This window comes from Ovis aries, chromosome 2 (assembly GCF_016772045.2).
Source record: "Ovis aries strain OAR_USU_Benz2616 breed Rambouillet chromosome 2, ARS-UI_Ramb_v3.0, whole genome shotgun sequence".
Taxonomy (NCBI): Eukaryota; Metazoa; Chordata; class Mammalia; order Artiodactyla; family Bovidae; genus Ovis; species Ovis aries.
This window is the reverse complement of record NC_056055.1, coordinates 36,177,637-36,202,450: the sequence shown is the minus strand read 5'-3', so window position 1 is coordinate 36,202,450 and position 24,814 is coordinate 36,177,637. Positions and strand designations below refer to the sequence as shown.

The window sequence follows — 24,814 nt, the reverse complement described above, 5'->3', positions numbered from 1 at the left end:
GATGCAGTGTTTATCTTTCGTGACTGGCTTATTTCACTCAGAATATTGTCCTTAAGGTTCATCCATGTTGTAGCATATTACAGAATTTAATTTGTGTTTAAGGCTGAATATCATTAAATTATATGTATACCACATTTTGCTTATACATTCACCCACTGATAGATACTTGAATTGCTTCCATGTTTTAGCTACTATGAATAGTATTGCTATGAACATAGGTATATAAATATCTCTTTGAGACACTTTCAATTCTTCTGGGTATATATCCAAAATTGCTTAATCACATGGTAGTTTTAATTTTTTGAGGAACCACTATATTCTTTTCCACAATGGCTGTACCATTTTATATTCCCACCCACAATGCACAAGTATTCCAGTTTCACCACATTCTTTCCAATACTTGCTGTTTTCTGTTTTTTTGATAGTAGTTACCCAAATGGGCGTAAACATTGTTGTTTTGATTTATACTTACCTAAATGATTAGTGATGCTGAACATCTTCTCATGTGCTTATTGGTCACTTATATGTCTTTGGATAAATGTCTATCAAGTCTTATGGCCATTTTTGGGTTGTTTTGTATTCTGTAGTATTTCTCTCTCTGTATTTTTCTTTGTTGGAGGGGGCTCCAAAATCACTGCAGATGGTGATTGCAGCCATGAAATTAAAAGACGCTTGCTCCTTGAAAGAAAAGCTATGAACCACCTAGACAGTATATTAAAAAGCAGAGACATTACTTTGCCAGCAAAAGTCCGTCTAGTCAAGGCTATGGTTTTTCCAGTGGTCATATATGGATGTGAGAGTTGAACTATAAAGAAAGCTGAGAGCCGAAGAATTGATGCTTTTGAACTGTGGTATTGGAGAAGACTCTTGAGAGTCCCTTGGACTGCAAGGAGATCCAACCAGTCCATCCTAAAGGAAATCAGTCCTGAATATTCATTGGAAGGACTGATGCTGAAGCTGAAACTCCAATACTTTGGCCACCTGATGTGAACTGACTCATTTGAAAAGACCCTGATGCTGGGAACAATTGAAGGTGGGAGGAGAAGGGGACGACAGAAGATGAGATGGTTGGATGGCATCACCGACTCAATGGACATGAGTTTGAGTAAACTCTGGGAATTGGTGATGGACAGGGAGGCCTGGTGTGCTGCAGTCCATGGGGTCGCAGAGTTGGACATGACTGAGAGACTTAACTGAACTGATATATTCTTATATTCTGGATGTTCATCTCCTATCAGATATATGATTTGCAAATATCTTCATCCATTCTGTGGGTTGCCTTTTTATTCTGTTGTACAGTTTTTTAAATCTTTATGAAGTTCAATTTTTTTATTTTTTCCTGTTACCTGTAATTTTGATATATCTAAGAAATAATTGCCAAATTCAATGCCATGAAGTTTTCATCCAATGTTTTCTTCTACTGGTTTTATTGTTTTATATCATACATTTAGGTCCTTGATTCATTTTGAGTCAATGTTTGTATACAGTGTTAGCTAATTGTCCAACTTAATTCTGGTCCATATCATATCCACTTTTCCCAGCATCATGTGTTGAAAAGACTGTAATTTTCCCAACTATGGTCTTGGCATCCTTGTCAGAAATCATTTGACCACATATGCGAGTTTATTTCTAGGCTCTCTATGCTATTCTGTTGGTCTTTATATTAATTATGCCAGTAATATGCTGTTTTGATTACTGTGGCTTTATAGCAAGCTTTGAAGTCAGCAAGTGTTGATTCTCCAGTTTTGTTGTTCTTTTTCAAGTTTGCTTTGGTTATTCAGGGTCCCTTGAGTGTCTACATGGATTTTAGGATGGGTTTTTCTATTTCTACCAAAATCATCATTAGGATTCAGACAGGAATTACACTGAATCTGCAGGTCACTTTGGGTGACATTATACTCTCTTTAAGAATAGTAAATATTCTAGCATATAAACACAGGAAAATAAAATTAAAACATGTTTATCTTAACATGTCTTGTAGTTTTCACTGTACAAGTCTTTTGCCTTCTTGCGTGCTAAGCTGCTTCAGCCGTGTCCAACTCTTTGCAACACTATGGACTGTAGCCCGCCAAGTTCCTCTGTCCATGGGATTCTCCACGCAAGAATATTGGAGTGAGTTGCCATTCTCTTCTCCAGTGGATCTTCCCAACCCAGGGATTGAACCCAGGTCTCTTATGCCTCCTGCATTTGCAGGCAGGTTCTTACCACTAGCACCACCTAGTTAATTCCTAAGCATTTTCTTCTTGGTGCTATTGTAAATTGAATTTTTATAATTTCCATTTCATACTGTTCGTTGTGTATAGAAATGTAACTAAGTTTTGCATGTTAATCTTGTATCCTGCTACTTTACTGAATTCACTTATTACTTATAACAGGATTTTATAAAAATCTTTAGGGTTTTCTACTCAAGCTGGTTTTAGAAAAGGCAGAGGAACCAGAGATCAAATTGCCAACATCCGCTGGATCATCAAAAAAGCAAGAGAGTTCCAGAAAAACATCTATTTCTGCTTTATTGACTACGCCAAAAGCCTTTGACTGTGTGGATCATAATCAACTGTGGAAAATTCTGAAAGACATGGGAATACCAGACCACCTGACCTGCCTCTTGAGAAATCTGTATGCAGGTCAGGAAGCAACAGTTAGAACTGGACATGGAACAACAGACTGGTTCCAAATAGGAAAAGGAGTACGTCAAGGCTGTATATTGTCACCCTGCTTATTTAACTTATATACAGAGTACATCATGAGAAACGCTGGACTGGAAGAAACACAAGCTGGAATCAAGATTGCCGGGAGAAATATCAATAACCTCAGATATGCAGATGACACCACCCTTATGACAGAAAGTGAAGAGGAACTAAAAAGCCTCTTGATGAAAGTGAAAGAGGAGAGTGAAAAAGTTGGCTTAAAGCTCAACATTCAGAAAACAAAGATCATGGCCTCCAGTCCCATCACTTCATGGGAAATAGATGGGGAAACAGTGGAAACAGTGTCAGACTTTATTTTATGGGGCTCCAAAATCACTGCAGATGGTGATTGCAGCCATGAAATTAAAAGACGCTTACTCCTTGGAAGAAAAGTTATGACCAACCTAGAGAGTATATTCAAAAGCAGAGACATTACTTTGCCGACTAAGGTCCGTCTAGTCAAGGCTATGGTTTTTCCTGTGGTCATGAAGAAGGCTGAGAGCCGAAGAATTGATGCTTTTGAACTGTGGTGTTGGAGAAGACTCTTGAGAGTCCCTTGGACTGCAAGGAGATCCAACCAGTCCATTCTGAAGGAGATCAACCCTGGGATTTCTTTTGGAAGGAATGATGCTAAAGCTGAAGTTCTAGTACTTTGGCCACCTCATGCGAAGACTTAACTCATTGGAAAAGACTTTGATGCTGGGAGGGATTGGGGGCAGGAGGAGAAGGGGACGACCGAGGATGAGATGGCTGGATGGCATCACGGACTCGATGGACGTGAGTCTGAGTGAACTCCGGGAGATGGTGATGGACAGGGAGGCCTGGTGTGCTGTGATTCATGGGGTCACAAAGAGTCGGACATGACTGAGCAACTGAACTGAACTGAACTCATAAGCTCATATTATCTACAGAGGTAAATTTGCTTCTTCCTTTCTAATTTAGGTGCATTTACTTCTTTTTCTTGCCTAACTCCCCTGTCTAGGACCTCTAGTACAATGTTGAATATAAGTGGCAAGACTGGGCATCCTAGCCTTTCTTGTGATCTTAGAGGAAAAGCTTTGAGTCTTTCACCATTGAGAATGATTTTTACTGGGGGTTTTCATATATGGCTCTTATTATGTTGAGGCAATGTCCTTCTATTCCGAGTTTGTTGAGTGTCTTTATCATGAACTCTGAAAAAGCTGAACTTTGTCAAATTCTCTGTGTCCATTGAGATGATCATATGGGTTTTTCTTTTGTTAATTTGGTGTACCACATTTATCACTTTTCATATTGAATCAACCTTGCATTCCAGGAATAAATACCACTTGGTCATGGTATATAATCCTTTTAATATGCTTCTGAGTTCCATTTATTAATGTTTTGTTGAAGACTTTTGCCAATATTCATAAGGTATATTGGTTTGTAGTTTTCAAGTAGTGACTCTGGGTTGAGTATCAAGATAATGCTGGCCTCACAGAATGACTTGGGAAATGTTCCTTCCTCTTCAACTTTTGGAAAAGTTTGAGAAAGACCAGCTGTAGCTCTTTAAATGTTTGGTAGAATTAACCAGAGAAGCCATCAGACTCAGGCTTTCTCTTCAGAGATTTTGATAACTGAATCAGTCTCCTTACTATTCAGATAGTCTATTCAGAGTTTCTAATTCTTTTGTGATCTAGCCTTGGTAGATTTTGAATTTCTAGAAACTTTTCCATTTTATACAGATTATCCAATTTTTGGCATAGAATTGTCCCTCGTACTTTCTTATAATCCTTATTTTTAGAATCAGTAATTACTTTCATTTCTGATTTTCATAGTTTGAGTCTATTTTTCCTTACAACTAAAGTTTTGTCAATTTTGTTGATCTTTGCAAAGAATCAACTTTGAGTTTCATTGATTTTCTCTTTGTTTTTATTTTAATTATCTCTGTGCTAACCTTTATTATTTTCCTCCTTGTTCTAACTTTGGGCTTAGCTTCCTCTTCTTTTTCTTGTCCTTTAAGCTATAAAATTAGTTTGCTGATTTGGGTTCTTTGTCATTTTTTACTATAAGCATTTATAACTGTAAATATCCCCCTTATCACTGCTTTCAGTGTATCACATATATTTTGATATGTTGTGTTTTCATTTTCATTCATTTCTAAGTATTTTCTAATTTCCCTTGTTACTTTTTCTTTGCTCCTCTAGTTAAGACTGTGTTCTTTAATTTTCACAATTTTGAGAATTTTTAAAATTCTTTATCATTTCCTTTTATGTAAATTCTATAGCTATTTCCTTGTTGTTACCATGGGGGTTGTATTTAACACTCTAGAGCTACAAAACTCCAATTTGAATTTATACCAGTTTAATTTCAGCAGTATACAAATACTCGGCTCCTTCACAGCTCTGTCCCCACCCCCTTTTAATTACTGATGTCACAGTGTATCTTTGTGCCCTGTGTACCCCAAACCATAAACAAACAATTCTTTTCAATGCATTAGTCTCTTGAATTATGTAGAAACTTAACTTTGTAGTTACAACCTAAAGTCACAATGATACTAGACCTTAGACTACTGTTTTAATGCATGGATTTATTTGAGTTCATCTTACTTAAACTTCTTGGACGTTTGTATTCATGTCTTTCATCAAATTTGGGGATTTTTCACCATTGTTTCTTCAAATATTCTCTGTGCCCCTTCCTCTCTCCTTCTGGGAACTCCCATAATGCTTATGTTGGTCTGCTTGATGGTATCCCACAGGTCCCTTAGGCTCTGTTTGCTTTTCTTCAATCTTTTTCTTTCTCTTTCTCAGTCTTGTCCTATCTTCAAGTTTACTGATTGTTTCTTCTGCCTGCTCAAGTCTGCCTTTGAATCTCTCTAGTGACTTTTTCATTACATTTATTGTACTTTTCAGGTCCAGAATTACTTTTTGGTGTTTTTTAATTGTTTTTTAATTGATATTTTTATTTTGTTCATGCATGGTTTTCTTTACTTTCTCCATATCTTGCATTAGTTTGGAGGCATCTTTAAGAGAGTTGTTTTAAAGCCCTTGCCTAGGAGATCTGCCATCATGTTTTTTCAGGGATAATTTCTGTTCAGGTCTTCTGCCATGGAGCTAGAGGATGGGGAAGGGTAGCTGTTACTATGCTAAGAGCTGTAATTGATTAAAATTAACCACAATTTATAATTTACTGTCCAAGCTTCGTCTGAAAGTTGTAAGCCTCCAACAGATTTCTAAGTTCCAAAATAGTTACATTAGACAGATTCTACCAATTTAATTATTGCCTAGGTGTATAGACAGATTCCTGGTACTTCCTACTCTACCATCTTCCAAGAATCCCCCCACCGTAATTTGTTTTAAAATATTTTAAAGAATGAATATGACCTAGAAATAAGTTGATCTAAAGATTTTCTGAAGCCACAGAGACGTCTAGTTTCATTGAGTGTTTTATAATTAAATATTTATATTTATATATATTATTTATGAAATTTTTAAACTAAAATTTAAAAGCTATTTGATTCATAAAATAGAGCATTAAAAAAAAGGTGATTTTGAGTCAATAGCTATAAATTTATAAGGAATGCCTCAACTTTGGATTTGTCTGCCCTGATAAATCTTCTCATCCTCAGCTTAGATGTCATATTTGCAATTAGCAAAGAAAGCAATGGCCCCATGAAAACTACATCACCACCTCAGGTCAATTCCTACATATTAAACTGAAAAGATGTAATCCTTTCTAAGAATCTGAACACTCAAAATAAGAAATAAAATTATTTTATGAGATTGATAACAATATCAGAATGCTGAAACCAAAGTCATATAATTAGTAGTTAAACCTAAAATGCCTCACATAAAAGCAAAATTGTTATCTGCCTGCATGGGAATTGTCCAAAACCTAACTAACTGGGACCACCAAAAGTAAAGTGAAAAGAAAAGAGTCCCCCATCACATGATACTATTAGCAGACACACAGGTGACATTTCATATAATAGAGAAATCATGCTAATTCAGAAGCTTATCAATTGATTGATGTAACTACAGATATCAATAACTGTGTCAGCTAATAGTGCTAATTATAAGGCTCATAAAGAAGTGCTTGGAGGATCACTATTTGTTCCATAAGCAAAGTGCCAAATCAACTACTGCTGATGAATTATTTGAGGTAATAAATGAAGACTCCTTTAACATGAAATATGATGGAAACATTGCAAGTGTTGTGCACTCATGATTTTGCTGCAGTGTCAGAAAGATGTAAAGGCCTTATAAGGCATGAATTTTGTCTGAAATCTTGAGTTTCAAGTAACACATGTTGTTTTATTCAGAGAGAAGCTCGCATATGTAAATGTTTGTCTATAGCTCTGAATTGCACATTGAATGATGAAACCAAAATGGGGAAATCTAACAAAACACAAGCTTTTAAGAGTCCATCTGGTTTCAGCTTTCAGTGAAGCACAGGATCAGAGTACCACTCTGTTTTTCATACCAAAGTGTGTTGGCATTCAAAGCAAGAGTTGTCAAGAATGTATGAGTTGCAATTACAATTTTTCATAAATGAATCTCACCTTGTTGATTTGTTGAAAGATATTCCTAACTTAAGTAACTTACTAACATTTCAATTCTCCTGAAATGAAATTAAAACTGCAATTTAAAAATGTGTAAAATATGTGTGTGTTAACAAGTGTTATGGATTCAAAGCAGAATGCCAACTTTGATGAAGTTAAAATGGTTCACATATGACACTTGGTTAGTGTTATGAATGAATTATTAAGTTAATTATATTAACTGACATCAATATATGCTGAGACAAAAAGGTTTAACTACATTCTTAAATCTCTGTTAGACAAAGTTTGGTTATATTAGGTTTAACCACATGAAATTGGCACTTTTTGAAGGCCAAGAATAATCTAATCCTGGCTGTTTCACATGGCCCAATCTATTATTTAAAATCTATCACCATTATCACAAGAAATTTCCACAAGATTTGAAACTAGCCTTTTCAAGTATAAAATTTTATATCTATAAGCAGTTATATATTATATACTTTAAAAAGATATATTTTCATACATAAATTATACCTCAATAATTAGGTTCACATAAGGATACCCATGTTTCTCATTAAAAATTGAAAAATATTTTATTTATAAGTTTAATATTCATTTAATATTTACTATCTTCCCTAATATTTTTATATTTTATCTATCTTGTTATAAGTATATACTGAATTTTTCCACCAAGTCCCACATAGATGGCCTCAAATTCCTTCCAGTGTACTATACAAATTCTATGACTACCAAGAAATGAAAAAAGTATGGCAGAGATTTCTATATTTCAACCAAAATATACTACTTTCCCCTTAACTCATTGGGTGTAGGTTGAATTATTGTTCTCAATTATTCATATACTCCCTGTATTAGAATTGTATATCTACACCTTTGCTATTTAAGCTGTCAGCATCTCCCAACAGAGTAGGCAGGATATTTTCCCTACACTATTGATGTTGAGCTTGGTCATGTGACTTGCTTCAATAAATGGAATGTGAGTAAAAGTGACCATGTGGCATTTTGCACTGAGTCTCCAGAGGCATCAAGCATTCCTAAGCACTCTTGTGCCCTTCTCTTATGAGAAGAATATGTCCCAAAGAAACACTGCACTTTCTGCCTGGATGCCAGAACAAATATATGTGAAACAGGCCTAAACCCAACCCACAGCCTGAAACCATGCCCAGCCAACCTGTAGCCTTAATCAGAGCCTTCCCACCCAGCTCAGCTTAGGTCAACTGAACAGTAACCAATGAGCAAATTTGTAAGAATGAGAATAAATACTTGTGGTTTAAAGCCACCAGTTTAGGAAGGGTTTGTTACACAGCATTATTGCTATGATTGTTATCTAACACACATACTAATAGTTCTGTTGCTGGACACATGGCCGCCTCATTATAAGTACCTTGCAGTTAAGTACAGGCATGTGACAAACTTATTACCAAAAAAATTGTAAGCAGAAGTGTTAGATATCACTTTCAGATCTGGGCAAGACCATGAATGTGCTTCCTCTTCTCTTTGCCCAATGGCAAGGACTCAGATATGGAAGCCACTCAGCTTTGATAATTCATATGATGAAAATTCCCTAAGCAATAATGGGACAATGACCTGGAAATATTCTGGGTCCCTAGATGACCACCAACCTAGACTGCTCTCCATGGAACTGTTAGATGGAAGAAGAGTAAGTTCCACAGTCTTTAAACCACAGTTTATTGAGCATTTTTGTTATAGCCACTGTTTTACCCTTATTAATGAAGTTGGGAGACACTGCCTTCTCTGGGAAGTTCTGAGGTGTTACTCCTAAAAGATTTAGCCCCAATTCTGCTTCTCTATCCTGCATCCCCCTCCCCAATGATTTCATGAGCTACCCTAATAAAAGAATATAATAACAACATGCAAATGCTGCTTTCTTGCCTGGAGAATCCCAGGGATGGGGGAGCCTGGTGGGCTGCCGTCTGTGGGGTCGCACAGAGTCAGACACAACTGAAGCAACTTAGCAGCAGCAGCAACAGCTGTGCTGTGCTCAGTTGCTCAATCATGTCCAGCTCTCTGCAGCCCCATGGGCTATAGCCCACCAAGCTTTTCTGCCCATGGAATTTTCCAGGCAAGAATACTGGAGTGGGGTGCCATTTCCTACTACAGGGATCTTCCCGATTTAGGGATCAAATCTGGGTCTCTTGTGTCTCCTGCACTAGCAAGTGGATTCTTTACCACTAGCACCACCTGAGAAGCCCATGTATTATAGAAATAATACTATATTAAAGGATAATAGTTTCCTTTTATTATCACTTATGGGGCTTTCCTGGTGGCTCAGATGGTAAACAATCTGCCTGCAATGTGGGAGACCTGGGTTTGATCCCTGGGTTGGGAAGATACCTTGGAGGAGGGAATGGCTATGCACACTAGTATTCTGGCCTGGAGAATTCCATGGACAGAGGAGCCTGGCAGACTACAGTCCATGGGATCACAAAGACTCAAACATGACTGAGTGACTAAGCACACACATTATGATTTATTTTCTGAATAATCAGTGAGCTTCCAAATCTTGCTTGTGACATAGCAATCTAACAGAAGACTTTAAGAGACAATAGTGTTGTGAGCCTTTCCTGTCCAGTTCATCAAGAAGTTTATGACACTCATCATGGCCAAGCCCCAGTGGAATTTCTTTACATAAGGCCTTCTGGATCACACTGAACCTCCCTTAGTTACTCTCTCCTTCAAGCCTATCTGATCCTTTCAACTCTTCATTCATTCAAAAAAAGTTTTATGGAGTAGTTAGTATGCACCAGACACCAGGGTACAAAGACAAATAAAAGTTTATCAATGAGAATTTACTAGGTTATGCTGCAGTAACAAATGACCCTAAAATCTCATGACTTTAGCCAATTTATTTCTTGCTTACTCTGTAGCTGTCACATGTCAGCTCCACTCCAGGACCCAGGCTGATAGAACAATCTGGAATATTAGCTAGTCATCATGGCAAAGAGTAAAAGGAAAGTATATGACAGCTCACATGCTGGATGTTAAAGCTTGTGACTCAAAATGATACATATATCATTCAATCAGCCAAATAAGTTCCATAGCCAAGCCTGACAGTAACAGAAGCAGAATAACAATAATATGTTAAGTATTGGGTTGACCAAAAAGTTCATTTGAAATTTTCTATAACACGTTATGGAGAAACCCAAACTTTCAGGCCAACCCAATATAACCCTTGCCACAGAGAACAGAGTGTATCTATGCAAAGAAGAACACAATCTACCACAAAGAAAAACCCAGGCTGCCCTCTTTTCCTCTGTGCTTCCACTGTTGCTCATATACTCGTCTATCTGTACTTACTATGTGGCATCACAAGTAATTGTATTACACGGCCATTCCATCTCCAGTATCATAAGCTTTAAGAGACAGGGTCAGGTCTTATGCATCATCCCAGGCTATCACACTGCTTGTTACCAGGTAACTATTATTTGTTTGGAGAATAAAGGAATAAAGGTGTGGTCGGAATCAAGTGCTCCCAGTCTAGAGAAGGTGTGAGATATGCAAGTGAACGCTCACAGGACAATCTGACTAGATATTTATGAAATACCAACGGAATCACAGCGACTTCTTCAATTCAATAGTCTTCTTTGCCCAGAAAATAGAAGAGTATTTATAAACTGAGATGAGAGTGGGCACGTAATTAGCATTTATGATGAGTACGTTCAGAGATGCGTCATCCTTTACTACTTGAATTGGTTGTCAGCCTCTGAAGGAAGCTGGGGGAGAGAGGAGATGAACTCGTACTATCTGTGGCAAAGGCAGAGAGAGAGAAGCTGACGACAAAGCAAGTCACCGCAGTGACCTCATGGACAGAGGCTGCCACAAGCAGCTGGGAGGTGCTTGTGGCATCAGCAAGTGTGCTCTGGGGAAACGATTTGAAAGCTTAACGAAACCACATCCCTGGACAGACCACCACCAGGCATTCAAAGCGGTGCTCAAGGTGACTCTGACCAGAAATAAATACAAGATCCTAAGACTCCACTGCCAGGACACCTGGAACTTGGTTCTTTTCTAGGCTTAGCTGCCTTTTCCACGGCACCTGGCTCCACATGACCTTTAGCCATTTCCAACTATTGAAACCAATCCCTTAGGGCAAGAATTTGCTGCCGCTGAACCACAGGCTCTGTGAAAGAAGGATTTTACACTTTGGGGGAGGGGGAGGCAAGACATCAATGCAAAACTTGCAATAATAATAGAATTATGGAATGTCAGGTTGGCAGAAGCTTAGAGACCAAAAGCCTATGCCTCCTCATCTTACAGCTCTGGGATGGAAGCTCCCTGAGGACAGAGTCATGTCTGTTTGTATATCCAGTGCCCAGCAGAGGGTTTCATCTATGAATGGTGCTCAATAAATGTTTGCTGAACAAGTGAGACGTGAACAGTAAATAAATATTAACTTTTTAAAATTTCAAATGAGAGACTGAAGAGATGTACACATACAACATGGAAACTGAGACTCAAAGAAAGGCAGTATTGTGCCCAAGATTACATGGTGACTTAGAAGCAGAGCTGTGATTAAAATCCAGGCCCTAAAAATGTGGACACAGAGGGGAAGGGGAAGGTGGGATGATTTGAGAGGGCAGCATTTACATACATGCACTACCATGTGTAATGTAGATAGCTAGTGGGAAGCTGCTGTACAGCAAGGGAGCTCAGCCCAGAGCTCTGTGATGACCTAGAGGGATGGGGTGGGGGAAAGGTGTTGGAAGGGAGGCTCGAGATGGAGGGATATATGTATACATATAGCTGATTCACATTGTTATACAGCAAAGCTGACACAATACTGTAATGCAATTATACTCCAATAGTAAAATAAAATAATAATAATAAATTAATTGTTTAAAAGAGCCAGGCCCTCTACCATCCAACCCGGACCATTTCTGGTACAACGAGGTTGGGTTAACCACTGTCCCACCTGAAGGCCTCCCAAGTTGTCCCCCTGCCCAACCTCTCCACTTTCCAGGAGAGTTTGAGGAACTGTCCCTTCATCTCACCCCCACCTGCTGGGTGTCTTAAGACTCCATGCCACTTCTCTTGGGTCCAACAGGTGCCCTGACAGAGGGACAGGGGACTGTCCTCACAGTGTGAGAGTCCTGCTGCACAGCCTCTGAGTTAAGTGCTGGTGATAGTGAAAGTAACATTTCCACAGACCCTGATGAAAGCTGAGTTATCCTAGCCCCTGGCTCAGATGGTGAAGGATGTTGACTCAACGGTGAGCACTATGCCTGGGATCCCGGTTGGTTCCTTGATGCTCAAACCAAGGCCACAGTGCAGCTCCTGGTGGCCCCTGAGGGAAAATGCCTCCCCCCGGCTCCACTGGCCATCTACTCTCTTAGCAGCTCAACCACCCACCCCAGCGAGTCTAGGTAAGGGCCTCTCCATGGCTTCCCAGCATATTAGCTATGCCCCCATCCTCTCCAGGTCACAGAGGGCATAGGTTTTCTAAAGGCAAAGCCAGGAAGAAGGCTTCTTTTCTCTGATTTCTAAGATCAGATGAAGAGACATGGGGCTCGGAGACTAGTCCACCTCTCAAACATCATTCTGCTCCAAAGTGTGTGAGGGTCTTCCAAGCACTTTCACTGGCAGCGTTTTATTGGACTAAGAATATCCAAACAAGAACATACTTGCTGTATACATTCTGACACAATGTATTTAAAATCAGTCACCTGATGGTATTCCTACTTTGCTATGCCAACTCAGTGAGTCCACCTCTGATGAAACTTAATCACCAGAAACAGTTCCTTAGTCTTTAACAGCTTTAGAGTCATTGTCATGATATTTAAATACTTAAAGGCTATTGCCAGTTAGAAAGACATGTTCAGGTCTCTGTCCCATCTACCCTCCAGGAGTCTTGAGGCTGATTCTCTGACTGAGTCAGTCCACAAGTATCTAGAAGTACAGCAGTCACATCAACAGTGGAGACCATAAGCAAAGAGTCATTGACTGACCTACTGAGAACACTGGCAATTCATCTGTTTTATTTTTTTAACTTATTTTAGTTTTGGCTAACCTGGGTCTTTGCTGATGTGCAGTCTTCTCTCTAGTTGCAGTGAGCAGGGGCTGTTCTCTAGTTGCACTGCATGAGCTTCTCATGTGGTGACTTCTCTTGTAATGGGAGCACAGACTTCGGTAGTTTCGGCTTGCGGACTCTAGCACGTGGGCTTAGTACTTGTGGTGCATGGGTTTAGTTGCTCCTCAGCATGTGAGATTGTAGTTTCCAGACCAGGGATCATAACCCATGTCCCCTGCATTGGCAGGAAGATTCTTAACCACTGGAACAGCAAGGAAGTCCTTAATTTAAAAAAAAAATAATCTCCACTGCTGTATAAAACTGTGTCCACTTTCTGCCTAAATATTCCTCTCCTATTCTACTCCAAATAAGTAGGAAGAAAGGGAAAGAAGGAGGGAGGAATTTTTTAAATCCCTATTAAGTGTCAGGCTCTGGATGGTCTGGGGAAAGCAACCATTGTCAGGGCCAGGTCTCCACTTCTTCTATTTGCACATCTGCATCACTTCAAAGTCTCCCATCACAACCAGATTGTGTAAAACCCGGCAGCTTGATACAAAAGCCCAACTGAGAGCAGTAGGTGAAAACAAGGGCTGATTTCCAAGACTAAGTACCAGAAATCTGATATTCCAAGGAAAGTACATCCCTGATCTGCTTCAGTTATCCAAAGCTTCCTGTGGGTTGGTCTATGCTGAACTGGCAGGTATGGGACCATTTGTAGAGAAAGAAATACACCCATTCTTCATTCTCAAGAGCCAACACTTCAGGGACTTTGCTGGTGGTCCAGTGGCTCTTAGCCCAGGTTCAATCCCTGGTTAGGGAACTAGACCCTACATGCCACAACTAAGACCTGGTACAGCCAAATACATATTTTTTTAAAAAAAAGAGCCATCATTTCTCAGTTAGTTAAATACTCTGCCTGCAATGTGGGAGACCCAGTTTTGATCCTTGGGTCAGGAAGATCCCCTGGAGGGGGGAATGGCAACCCACTCCAATACTCTTGCCTGGAAAACTCCTTGGACAGAGGAGGCTGATAGACTACAGTCCATGAGGTTTCACAGAGTTTGACACAACTGAGCGACTGACACACACACACACACACACACACACACCACTTCAGTCATCAGATATCTCTCACTGCAGGCTAAAAAAAAAAAAACAAACCACATATACTTCTTAAAGATACTCCACTTAACTCATCAAAGGGAAAACCCAGGATAACAGCAAAGTTGACTATCAGCTTTTTAACGTTAAGTTTCAGTTTCAGTTCAGTTGCTCAGTCGTGTCCGACTCTTTGTGACCACATGAACCGCAGCACACCGGGCCTCCCTGTCAATCACCAACTCCTGGAATCCACCCAAACTCATGTCCATTGAGTTGGTGATGCCATCCAACCATCTCATCCTCTGTCATCCCCTTCTTCTTCCACCCTCAATCTTTCCCAGCATCAGGGTCTTTTCAAATGAGTCAGCTCTTCACATCAGGTGACCAAAGGATTGGAGTTTCAGCTTCAACATCAATCCTTCCAATGAACACACAGGACTGATCTCCTTGCAGTTCAAGGGACTCTCAAGAGTCTTCTCCAACACCACAATTCAAAAGTATCAATTCTGCACTCAGCTTTCTTCACAGTCCAACTCTCACATCCATACATGACCACAGGAAAAACCATGGCCTTGACTAGATGGACCTTTGTTGGCAAAGTAATGTCTCTGCTTTTGAATATGCTGTCTAGGTTGGTCATAACTTTCCTTCCCAGGAGTAAGCATCTTTTAATTTCATGGCTGCAGTCACCATCTGCAGTGGTTTGGAGCCCCCCAAAATAGTCAGCCACTGTTTCCCCATCTATTTGCCATGAAGTGATGGGACCAGATGCCATGATCTTAGTTTTCTGTATGTTGAGCTTTAAACCAGCTCTCTCACTCTCCTCTTTCACTTTCATTAAGATGCTCTTTAGTTCTTCTTCACTTTCTGCCATAAGGGTGGTGTCATCTGCATATCTGAGGTTATTGAGATTTCTCCCGACAATCTTGATTCCAGCTTGTGCTTCTTCCAGCCCAGCGTTTCTCATGATGTACTCTGCATATAAGCTACATAAGCAGGGTGACAATATACAGCCTTAACGTACTCCTTCTCCTATTTGGAACCAGTTTGTTGGTCCATGTCCAGTTCTAACTGTTGCTTCCTGACCTGCATACAGATTTCTCAAGAGGCAGGTCAGGTGGTCTGGTATTCCCATCTCCTTCAGATTTTTCCACAGTTTATTGTGATCCACACAGTCAAAGGCTTTGGCATAGTCAATAAAGCAGAAATAGATGTTTTTCTGGAACTCTCTTGCTTTTTCTATGATCGAGCAGATGTTAGCAATTTGATCTCTGGTTCCTCTGCCTTTCCTAAAACCAGCTTGAGCATCTGGAAGCTCACGGTTCAGGTATTGCTGAAGCCTGGCTTGGAGAATTTAAGAGGCACACCTTTAACATCAAGGCGGAGCAGGCCGGCCAAGTTGAGGGCGCTGAGCAAAGTTGATAAATAATCCCCTCAAAAACAGAGACAGAAGATGTTGGAAACATGTTCTGCATTAGGCTGAAGGCCTTTGCCCAGTTGGAGTTGGCTAGTTGTTGATGCCACAGATATTTAACTTAATTTTCCCCATGTAACCACAGTGTGAATTTGTTCATTGAAACCCCATCTTCCAAGAAGGAGATTTTATCATGTACACAACCATTCCAGGGGCCTTCCTTTCTCCCTTATTCTGCTGAAATATTCTGGAGATGTCTGATGCTATTTCTGAAATGGAAGTGAAGGGCAGAGACCACGGCCCATCACAGTGGCAGCATGCCCAATCCTTTAGGGTTCACTGGGCCTTGCTGTGCCCAGTCATCATGAGAAGATACGAAAGTGCCTAGTGTTAAAGTCTTATATTGATGTCAACATCACTTTGGACTATTGGAGGTACATGCTATGGTTTCACAATAGGCCCATGAGGAAGAAGGAGAGCTGGAGGAACATGTGACCCAGAGGTGAAGTGTAAGAAAGCTGATTTCAGCATGGGGACGTCCACCCCCAGAGCAGGACTCTTCTTCCTAGGGCCTCCTCCCCAGCCACAGGGTTCCTGGGTCTAAGACACTTAGTCCCTGCACAGACACTGTCCAGACCCTAGACCAAACTCCAGTTGTCCCCAGTCCATTCCTTTCACATCTGGCTGGTGAATGTCAGGTCAATCTAATATGTTAGTGAGTGACATGGACGTGATGGGTGATAGTGACATGTTTGTCATGCTGCCAAGTAAAATTAACACACACTTAAACTGAAGTGTAAGCCTTGACCTGACTTTCACTAATGATGGGGATTTTAGGCAATATAGTAGGCTAATAGAGAAATCTGGGATTTGGTCTCATTTTACACCAAAGAAACCACCAGTTATTCAGCTGATGCATAGAGCCAGTTCTGCTTACTCCATTTGTGAGAGGAATAGAGGCTCCTAAAGGCTTCCCTGGTGGCTTAGACGGTAAAGCATTTGCCTGCAGTGTGGGAGACCCGGGTTCGATCCCTGGGTTGGGAAGATCCCCTGGAGAAGGAAATGGCAACCCACTCCAGCACTCTTGCCTGGAAAATTCCATGGACTAAGAGGCTCCTCAGAGCCTGGTAGGCTACAGCCCATGGGGTGGCAAAGAGTCAGACACGACTGAGCGACTTCACTTTAGAGGCTCCTAAGTAGGAGTGCTAAAGCATTATTTATGATAAACAGTCCAACTATTCAAACATACGGAAATGGCCATGTATTAATTCTGGAGAATCTAGTACAGCTACTGACATAACAATTATAAGGGTTATGCAGAAATATACCTGAGTATATTTTAAATTATGCTATATGAAAAAATCAAAACAGTATATGTGACATAGTATTAGAAAATACGAACAGTCAAGACAATATGCAGTAGCATTGTACAACCAGTTTTGTTTTCTTGAAGTTGTCCAGATAGCCTTTTTTGTGTGCAAAGATAATAGTCTAAGAAAAGGGAGGACTTGGTCACAAACATTCTAGCCTGAATGTTCCAGAGACTCTCTGAAGGTAGACTGAGAAGCTGCCAAGTGTTCAGATATGGAACTGTACCAAAAAAACAAGTAGGTAGTTAATGCTAATTTTAAAAAAGACTCATGCCATCTTTTTATCAAGCATGTTTATCTTAGATGGGCTGAGAGACTTCAGTAACACTCAAGGAGCTCTCTCTCCTTTGGTAGGTGATTTTTTGGATAAATAGACTTTCTTCCAAACCACTCTGAAGAGCTTGGACCCCTCCGCAGGCATCCACCTGTCCTGGGGGCTGAGGTGAGAGCGTGCTGCCTCACGTCCAGCCCATCTTCAGAAGTCTGCAGCGGTTCCTTCCTCTGTCCGGCCACGAGACTCAAATCAAAGAAGGAAAACTGCCATTTGATGTTGCTGTTTCCATTCCTAATTTTATCAATTTAGCTCTCAGGTTTTCTGACCTGGTCATCTGAGGGTGAAATCACTTGAGAATTTTCCATGCTAGTTTTTTATTTCAGTTATTTTGTGTTGAGTTGAAAACATTTCAACACAGAAGCTAAAATTCTCTGGAACACTAGTTTCTGAAAACTCCAAAGTTTAAGGGTAAGTACACACTCCAGTATCCTTACCTGGAGAATTCCACGGACAGAGGAGCTTGGCAGGCTACAGTCCATGGGGTCGCAAAGAGTCGGACATGACTGAGTGACTACACCTTCACTTTCACAAAGTTTCTGGGGTGTTTCTCAAGTTCTCACCAGATTTTTCAGCATGAGTTTCTGTCCAGCAAGTTGGTTCAGGCTAACTCCCTTCTCCTCCACCAACCTGCACTCACTCATGCAGCATGGGACAAACATTTACTAAATAGCTACCATTGGTCACTCACTCCTCTAGACACTGAGCATACAGCATAAACAAGACTAGTAAGTGTCTGCTTACCTTACAGTGAAGGGTGGGAAGGATGGTAGGGAACTGCTGAAGCAAAATCCTTGAGTTGGTAAAAGAGGGTAGAATAAGTGCCAAGAAAGAGCTGGCCTTATAGAGGAATTTGTTCGGTTCATTCATAATAACAGGAGAAGTAAAGCATATTGGCACATATGAACGCAGCTAAGAGAGATGGTAGTTGCGTCTTGTAAGTTCTCTTCTGATTGCCTCTTGTATCTCTATGAAACAGAAAGGTCATCAGCTCACACAGTGGTTGGGGGAGACCATGTTAGAGGTTGAAAATAAAAGAATGAAATACTTTTGGAGAATAGGACTGTGAATAGATTCAAAAAATATGGAATTATTGCTGTGCAGCATCAAGGGGTTAAGCGATCAGGAACTGACAGTGAGACTGTCCAGTGTGGCTGTGGTTTTTTTCTCCAGTCATATTCAGAAGTGCAGGAGCAGGCATGGTGTAAGAGAAGAGTTGGATTTGAGTGGTATGTGATTTTGCAAGGAAAGACAATACAGCAAGGGAAGAGCAGATTTGCCTTGCTGGCTGTGATGAAAACAATTTCTGTTTCGCCTTATGAAATATTCAGTATAAATACTTTGTAAATTTATCTTTCCCATTATTGAAGCAATGATAATAGCAACCTGGAAGACTGTGAACATCATGAAAACATGTTTATGACATGTTGTTATTGGGGGGAAAAGTAGTATACAAAATTGAGTCTGTTCTGTGATTACACTTAAATAAAAATGATATGGACGAAATCTAAGTCCAGGGAAAAGTAAAATTGTGTAATTCACTTAATGGCAGGATTTGGAGGGAATTTCTTACTTTCCTTTTATCCGATGTTCTATTCAGGTCATTAAACATTTATTGAGTGTCTACTGATGTTGGACACTGAGCTAGGCTCCAAGAATACAAAAAATACATAAAAAGAAGGATGCAAAAAAGAAGGAAGAAGGGAAGGAGAAATTATAGTAGCCTTTTACTTAGGAAGCATAGAGGCTAAGAATGATATCGATATGTTTTGATTTGCATAATAAAGCCATTATACTAAAACTATGCGGCAAATAGGATGTCAGTCTCTTTAACAGACAACATTAGTTAATATTCTCTTAGTTGTAGAATGTTACAAACAACTACAATAAAGTAGTAGTTGCTATCTACTAAAATTGACTAAACCAAAAAGGGTGGTCTGACTTAAGGACTGGATCACAGAGCCGAAGGACGATAAACAGCAGGACCCTGGGAGTAAGCTGGAGGAAGAGACCTGAACACAGCGCAACTCGTCTGTCTGTCATATCTCTTCCGCTTTGCCTTCATTCCTCAAGAAACTTTGGCCAAGTTGGGACCAGACGGACACCTCTGAATCAATCAAAAGCAGCCAAAGTGTTGTGTTGTATTTTTAAAACATGGCTGTTGGGAGTCCCACCACTATAAGCATGTGGATGAAAGGAAGAGACCATCCTCAAAATTAGCAGGGCTGTCATCTCAGTAGATATCTTTGTAGATCCTTGCCTTCTCTACCTAACACATACACTCTCTTCTAGTGCACATAAAATTCCAAAAATGACCTTACCTAACATACAACTATCATCTCCCCAATGGCAAAGTCACACCCAGCTACTGCACTGAGAAGAGATTTCACAGAGTCACTGTTCTGCATTCAAGATCTTTAGGTAATATCTATTATTTCTTTAGTAAATTCCCAACCTGGCCCAGATATGTTTCTTCCTGATTTTGCAACTAGTAGAAAAATGATCAGTGTAACTGACCCCTACCCAATACATGATGGTGCAGGAAAAATAAGGTAACTACACAGATCTTCAAAGGTATACAACTGGCCAATTAGCATATGAAAAAATGCCCAACATCACTAATCATTAGGCAAATGTAAATCAAAATCACAACTGTATATCATTTCACACTCACTAGGATGCTTATAATCAGGCAGACAGACAACACCAAGTACTGACAAGGATGTGAAGTAAATGAAACTCTCATATACTGTTAATGGGAATGTAAAATGATACAGCCACTTTGGGAAACGGTTTGGCAGATTAAACACAGAGTTACCAAATGATTAAAGAGATTAATCAGAAGATTAAAAATATAAAGTAGGGAGTTACAAAATGATTCAGCAGTTCCACTTTTAGATGTGTATCCAACAGGGACTTCCCTGGTGGTCCAGTGCTTAAGACTCTGTGCTTCCAACGCAGGGAGCAAGGGTCTGATCCCTGGTTTGGGAACTAAGATCCCACATGCTACATAGCATGGCCAAAAACTTTAAAAAAAATTTTTTTTACAGGATGTATATTCAACAGGAATAAAGACATATGTCCACACAAAAACCTGTACACAAATGTTCATAGAAACATTATTCAAAATGCTTCCCCAAAGTGGGACTAACCCTAAAGTTCATCGACTAATTATTGGATAAATAAAATATGGCATATTCATACAATGAATGTATTCATACAATGAATACAAATAACTTGCATTTGAAAATAAAAACAAAGTTCTATATGTTATAACATGTAATATAAATCTTGAAAATATTATACTAAATGACAAAAGACCACATACTTAGTGAATATTTTATATGTAATGCCCAGAATGGGTTAGAGAATGCAGGGGCATTCTCTCCCCAAGAGAAATGGGGTGAACTGCTAATGGGTCCAGGGTTTTATTCAGGGGTGACAAAAAAATGCTCCAATGATGATGCTCGTACAACTCTGCAAATATACTGAAAACCACTGAACTGTATGCTTTTAACTGTATGCTATCAGAATTATATCTCAGTAAGGCCATTATAAAAAGAATTATCTAAATCAAGTCTTTTTATTGAAATGTAGAGATTTGACATTCTGCGTACTATATGAAATGATCACCACAGTAAATCCAGACCTCAAGTCTTGAGACAAGACCCATATCAGATGTGGAAACTGGAAGCATTCCAGGTTCAGTGAAAGACAGCCAGTGGATCTTTAAGAAAACTTCTGAAATAATACAAATGAACTTATTTACAGAACAGAAATAGACTCAGACATATAAAATGAATTTATGGTTACCAAAGGGGAAAGCAGGGGAGATGGATAAATTAGGATTTGGGGATTAACATATATACACTGCTCATATAAAATAGACAAACAAGGATCTACTGTATACGCACAGGGAACTGTTAGGTAGGTTAAACAGGGAAAAGGAGTCCAAAATGGCGGCGGCTACAAGACAAGGAAGAGAAAAGCCCCCAAAAATAGAACAAAAGGTCCGAGGACCGGAGTGAGGACCTCAGGTAAAACAAACCACACTCCTGGCTGGCCCAATTTACATAGCACCGGCCCAGGGAGAGAGAAACATATAAAAAGAAGAGCCAAAGCTAGCTCTCTCTCCCTCCCGTGCTGGGGCGCTCTTCTCCTCCTGTCTTTGGATCTACGTGCCCTCACGCCTCGAAGATGGATTTTCCTGCTATCTTCTAAATAAAATAGAGCTGTAACACTGAGCTGTAACACTGATTTGTCTAAGAGCTATAACACGGTCTATCCAAGACCTGAGAGCTGTGACACGCCGAGGGGGCTTTAATGTCCGTCACTCCAAATCTTTGTTGTGACAAGACAAAGAATCAAGGAACATACACTCGCGTGACAGAACCATACTCAATATCTTAAGCTATAATGGAAAAGAATCTGAAAAGGAATATATATAACTGAATATACCCTGAAACTAACATTGTAAATCAACTATAATTCAATTAAAAAAAAATTTAAGAAAACTCCTGATCTTAAATTTAGCTAAAGTGATATCATAGAGTTTATTTTCTCTTAAAATCGCCTAATTAGGGAACTTAGCATTTGGATATTGCTATAAAGAATAGAATTTTCATTTTAAAATTTTAAGATAGAAAAATGTTACCTCCTTTTACACTGGAACATCCCCAATGTCACCAACTTCTACATATAACAGTGTGCTCTGATTACAATCTCGGATGAGGGACAAAGCTCTCTCCACACTGGACTCCCTTAACCTAAACAAAGGAAAGCATGACGAAAGTTACTCACATGTCCTTGATTATAAGCTTAACGTAAATTAAGTAGTAGAATGAAATATTGGTGATATGCTATATTTTCATTTCAATTCCCCAGAGTTGGTAGTATTTGGAAAGGTTCCAAACATTAACTTCAGTAACAGTGAGTCAGTTCTCAAACTTAAGTTCCTTTTGTGACTTAGAATTAAGATCAGGTGCGATTAGTGAAGGAGTTGAGGAAACTTCTCAAACAGACCCAGAAATCAATCTCTAATAATAGGAGAAACTGCAATTGAGGTAGTCATTTTGCAGTCTGTAGTCATTTTGTCCACAGAAGTTTTGAATGTGGAATATATCTCACTCATGAGAAAGCAACATGTTTTTAAAATTGGAGTTACTCCAGTAAATATTAAGTCCTTTTCAGGTAATATTAGAATTCTTCCTGACCCTTCACTTATTTCCAGAGCCAACAGTAATTAACAATTATTTTCATCTGAAAAATAATCCTGTGACGTTCAAATTTCCTCTATTTTTGAGAATTCATTTCAATGAAATTATTCTTTTCTATTTTTACTGCCTTTTCTGCACACAAACTTTTCCCTGTAAAAATTTACTTTGCTCAGGTTATTCTCAAAAAAAAGCTGGCTAAATTCCACTCTGGAAAACTTCAGCCCTAAGAACTTAATCACCCTGCTCACACCTGATTCTCCTAAACACAAAACCAGCTAGGTTCCATCTCTGTCACCAGAGGGAGTAGTAGAGCAATGCTAGCAGCAATCTTAAAATGCAAATGCTTGTTTTCCCCAATTTTCCCACAGTACTGGACATATTTCTGCTATATTTTGGCCAGAAGGAAAGCACATTTTTATCATTTTTCTCAAGGAATAACTTAAACTGTGTCACCGAATCCACTGGACATGCTGTGGCCACCCTACCAGATTTCCTTTGACCAGAGTTCACGAAGAACTCCAATTTCACTGTTGGTGGGAATGTTAAAATTTGTGCAGCCATTATGGACTGCAAGGAGATCCAACCAGTCCATCCTAAAGGAAACCAGTCCTGACTATTCATTGGAAGGACTGATGCTGAAACTGAAACTCCAATACTTTGGCCACCTGATGTGAAGAGCTGACTCATTTGAAAAGACCCTGATGCTGGGAAGGATTGAAGGCAGGAGAAGAAGGGGACGACAGAGGATGAGATAGCTGGATGGCATCACTGACTCAATGGATATGAGTCTGAGTAAATTCCGGGAGTTGGTGATGGACAGGGGGCTGCAGTCCATGGGGTCGCAAAGAGTTGGACGCAACTGAACTGAACAACGGAAAACAACAGGAAAGTTACTCAAAAAAATTAAAGATACAACTATCATACAATCCAGCAATTCCACTTCTGGATATTTAGCCAAAGAAATGAAAACATTAATTCAAAAAGACTTATGCACCTCCATGCTTACTGAAGCATTTTTTACAATAGCCAAGATATGAAAGCAACCTGAATGTCCCTCAGTAAATAAAGATACAAAAAGATGTGGTGTATACATACAATGGAATATTATTCAGCCTTTTATGACCACATGGGTGACTTTGAGGGCTCCTTGCTAAGTGAAATAAGACAGAGAAAAATTAGTATCATATGATTTAACTTTATGTGAAATCTGAAAAACAAAACAAACAAACGTAACAAAACAGAAACAAACTCATAGAGACAGAATAAACTGGTGGTTGCCAGAGGGAAGAAAGGCGGGCGAAATAGGCAAAAAGGACCAAGAGGTACAAATTTCCAGCTATAAAAGCAAGTCGCAGGGATGTAATATTTCAGCCCAGAATATAGTCAATAATATTGCAATTACTCTGCATGGGGACAAATGTTGACTGATTATGGTGACCACTTCGCAATGTATAAAAATACTGAATCGCTGTGCTGTACATCTGAGACTAATATGTCAGTTATACTTCAATAAAACAAAAAACAACTCAAATTTAAACTGTGCCCTGCAGTGTGAAACCTGGAAGGCAGGGAACTCAGAGGGGCTCAGACAGAGGCTGTTTACTGGTGCTCACAGAAGCATTTCAAAATCTTAGTAGCAATATTAGTACAGCCCTATAGTCGGAAACCAGTCAGGTGTATGTCCTAAATATGTGCTCAAAGACAGGTCCAAAAGGAAACACTTTATCATTGGATGACTCGGGAAAGAAAAGAGAGACTTCTAGAGACTTTCATTTTATGCTCTATACAAGTTCATACCACTTAAATTTTTTACAGTGAACATATTTCACTTTGGGGATTTTTTTTTAATCAAGCAAAAACAGCAAAGATTTGCTGCTCTCCCTGAGCTTCTAGAAGAGCATTAGGATCCCAGTAAATTACTAACTTGATGTTGTATAAAACAGATCCAACACAGCAATTTCTCCATACAATGGTACTGTTAACATATAAACAAAAGGAAGGAACGTTTGGGGCCAGCTATTGGCTCAGAAAGTAAAGAATTTGCCTGCAATGCAGGAGTCCAAGTTCAGTCCCTGGGTTGGGAAAATCCCCTGGAGAAGGGAATGGCTACCCACTCCAGTATTCTTGCCTGGAGAATTCTATGGACAGAGG

The 24,814-nt window shown here is 39.6% G+C and overlaps 1 protein-coding gene across 5 annotated transcripts in view; it reads right to left on the bottom strand.

The window, feature by feature from the left end:
* FRMD3 (FERM domain containing 3) overlaps positions 1 to 24,814 on the bottom strand; it is a 416,578-nt gene that overhangs the window by 363,976 nt on the left and 27,788 nt on the right. For all 5 annotated transcript variants that reach the window (XM_060409135.1, XM_060409137.1, XM_060409136.1 and 2 more), the window contains one exon: positions 22,102 to 22,213. The gene's annotated coding sequence lies outside the window, so the exon portion shown is untranslated. The remainder of the gene's footprint in view (positions 1 to 22,101; positions 22,214 to 24,814) is intronic.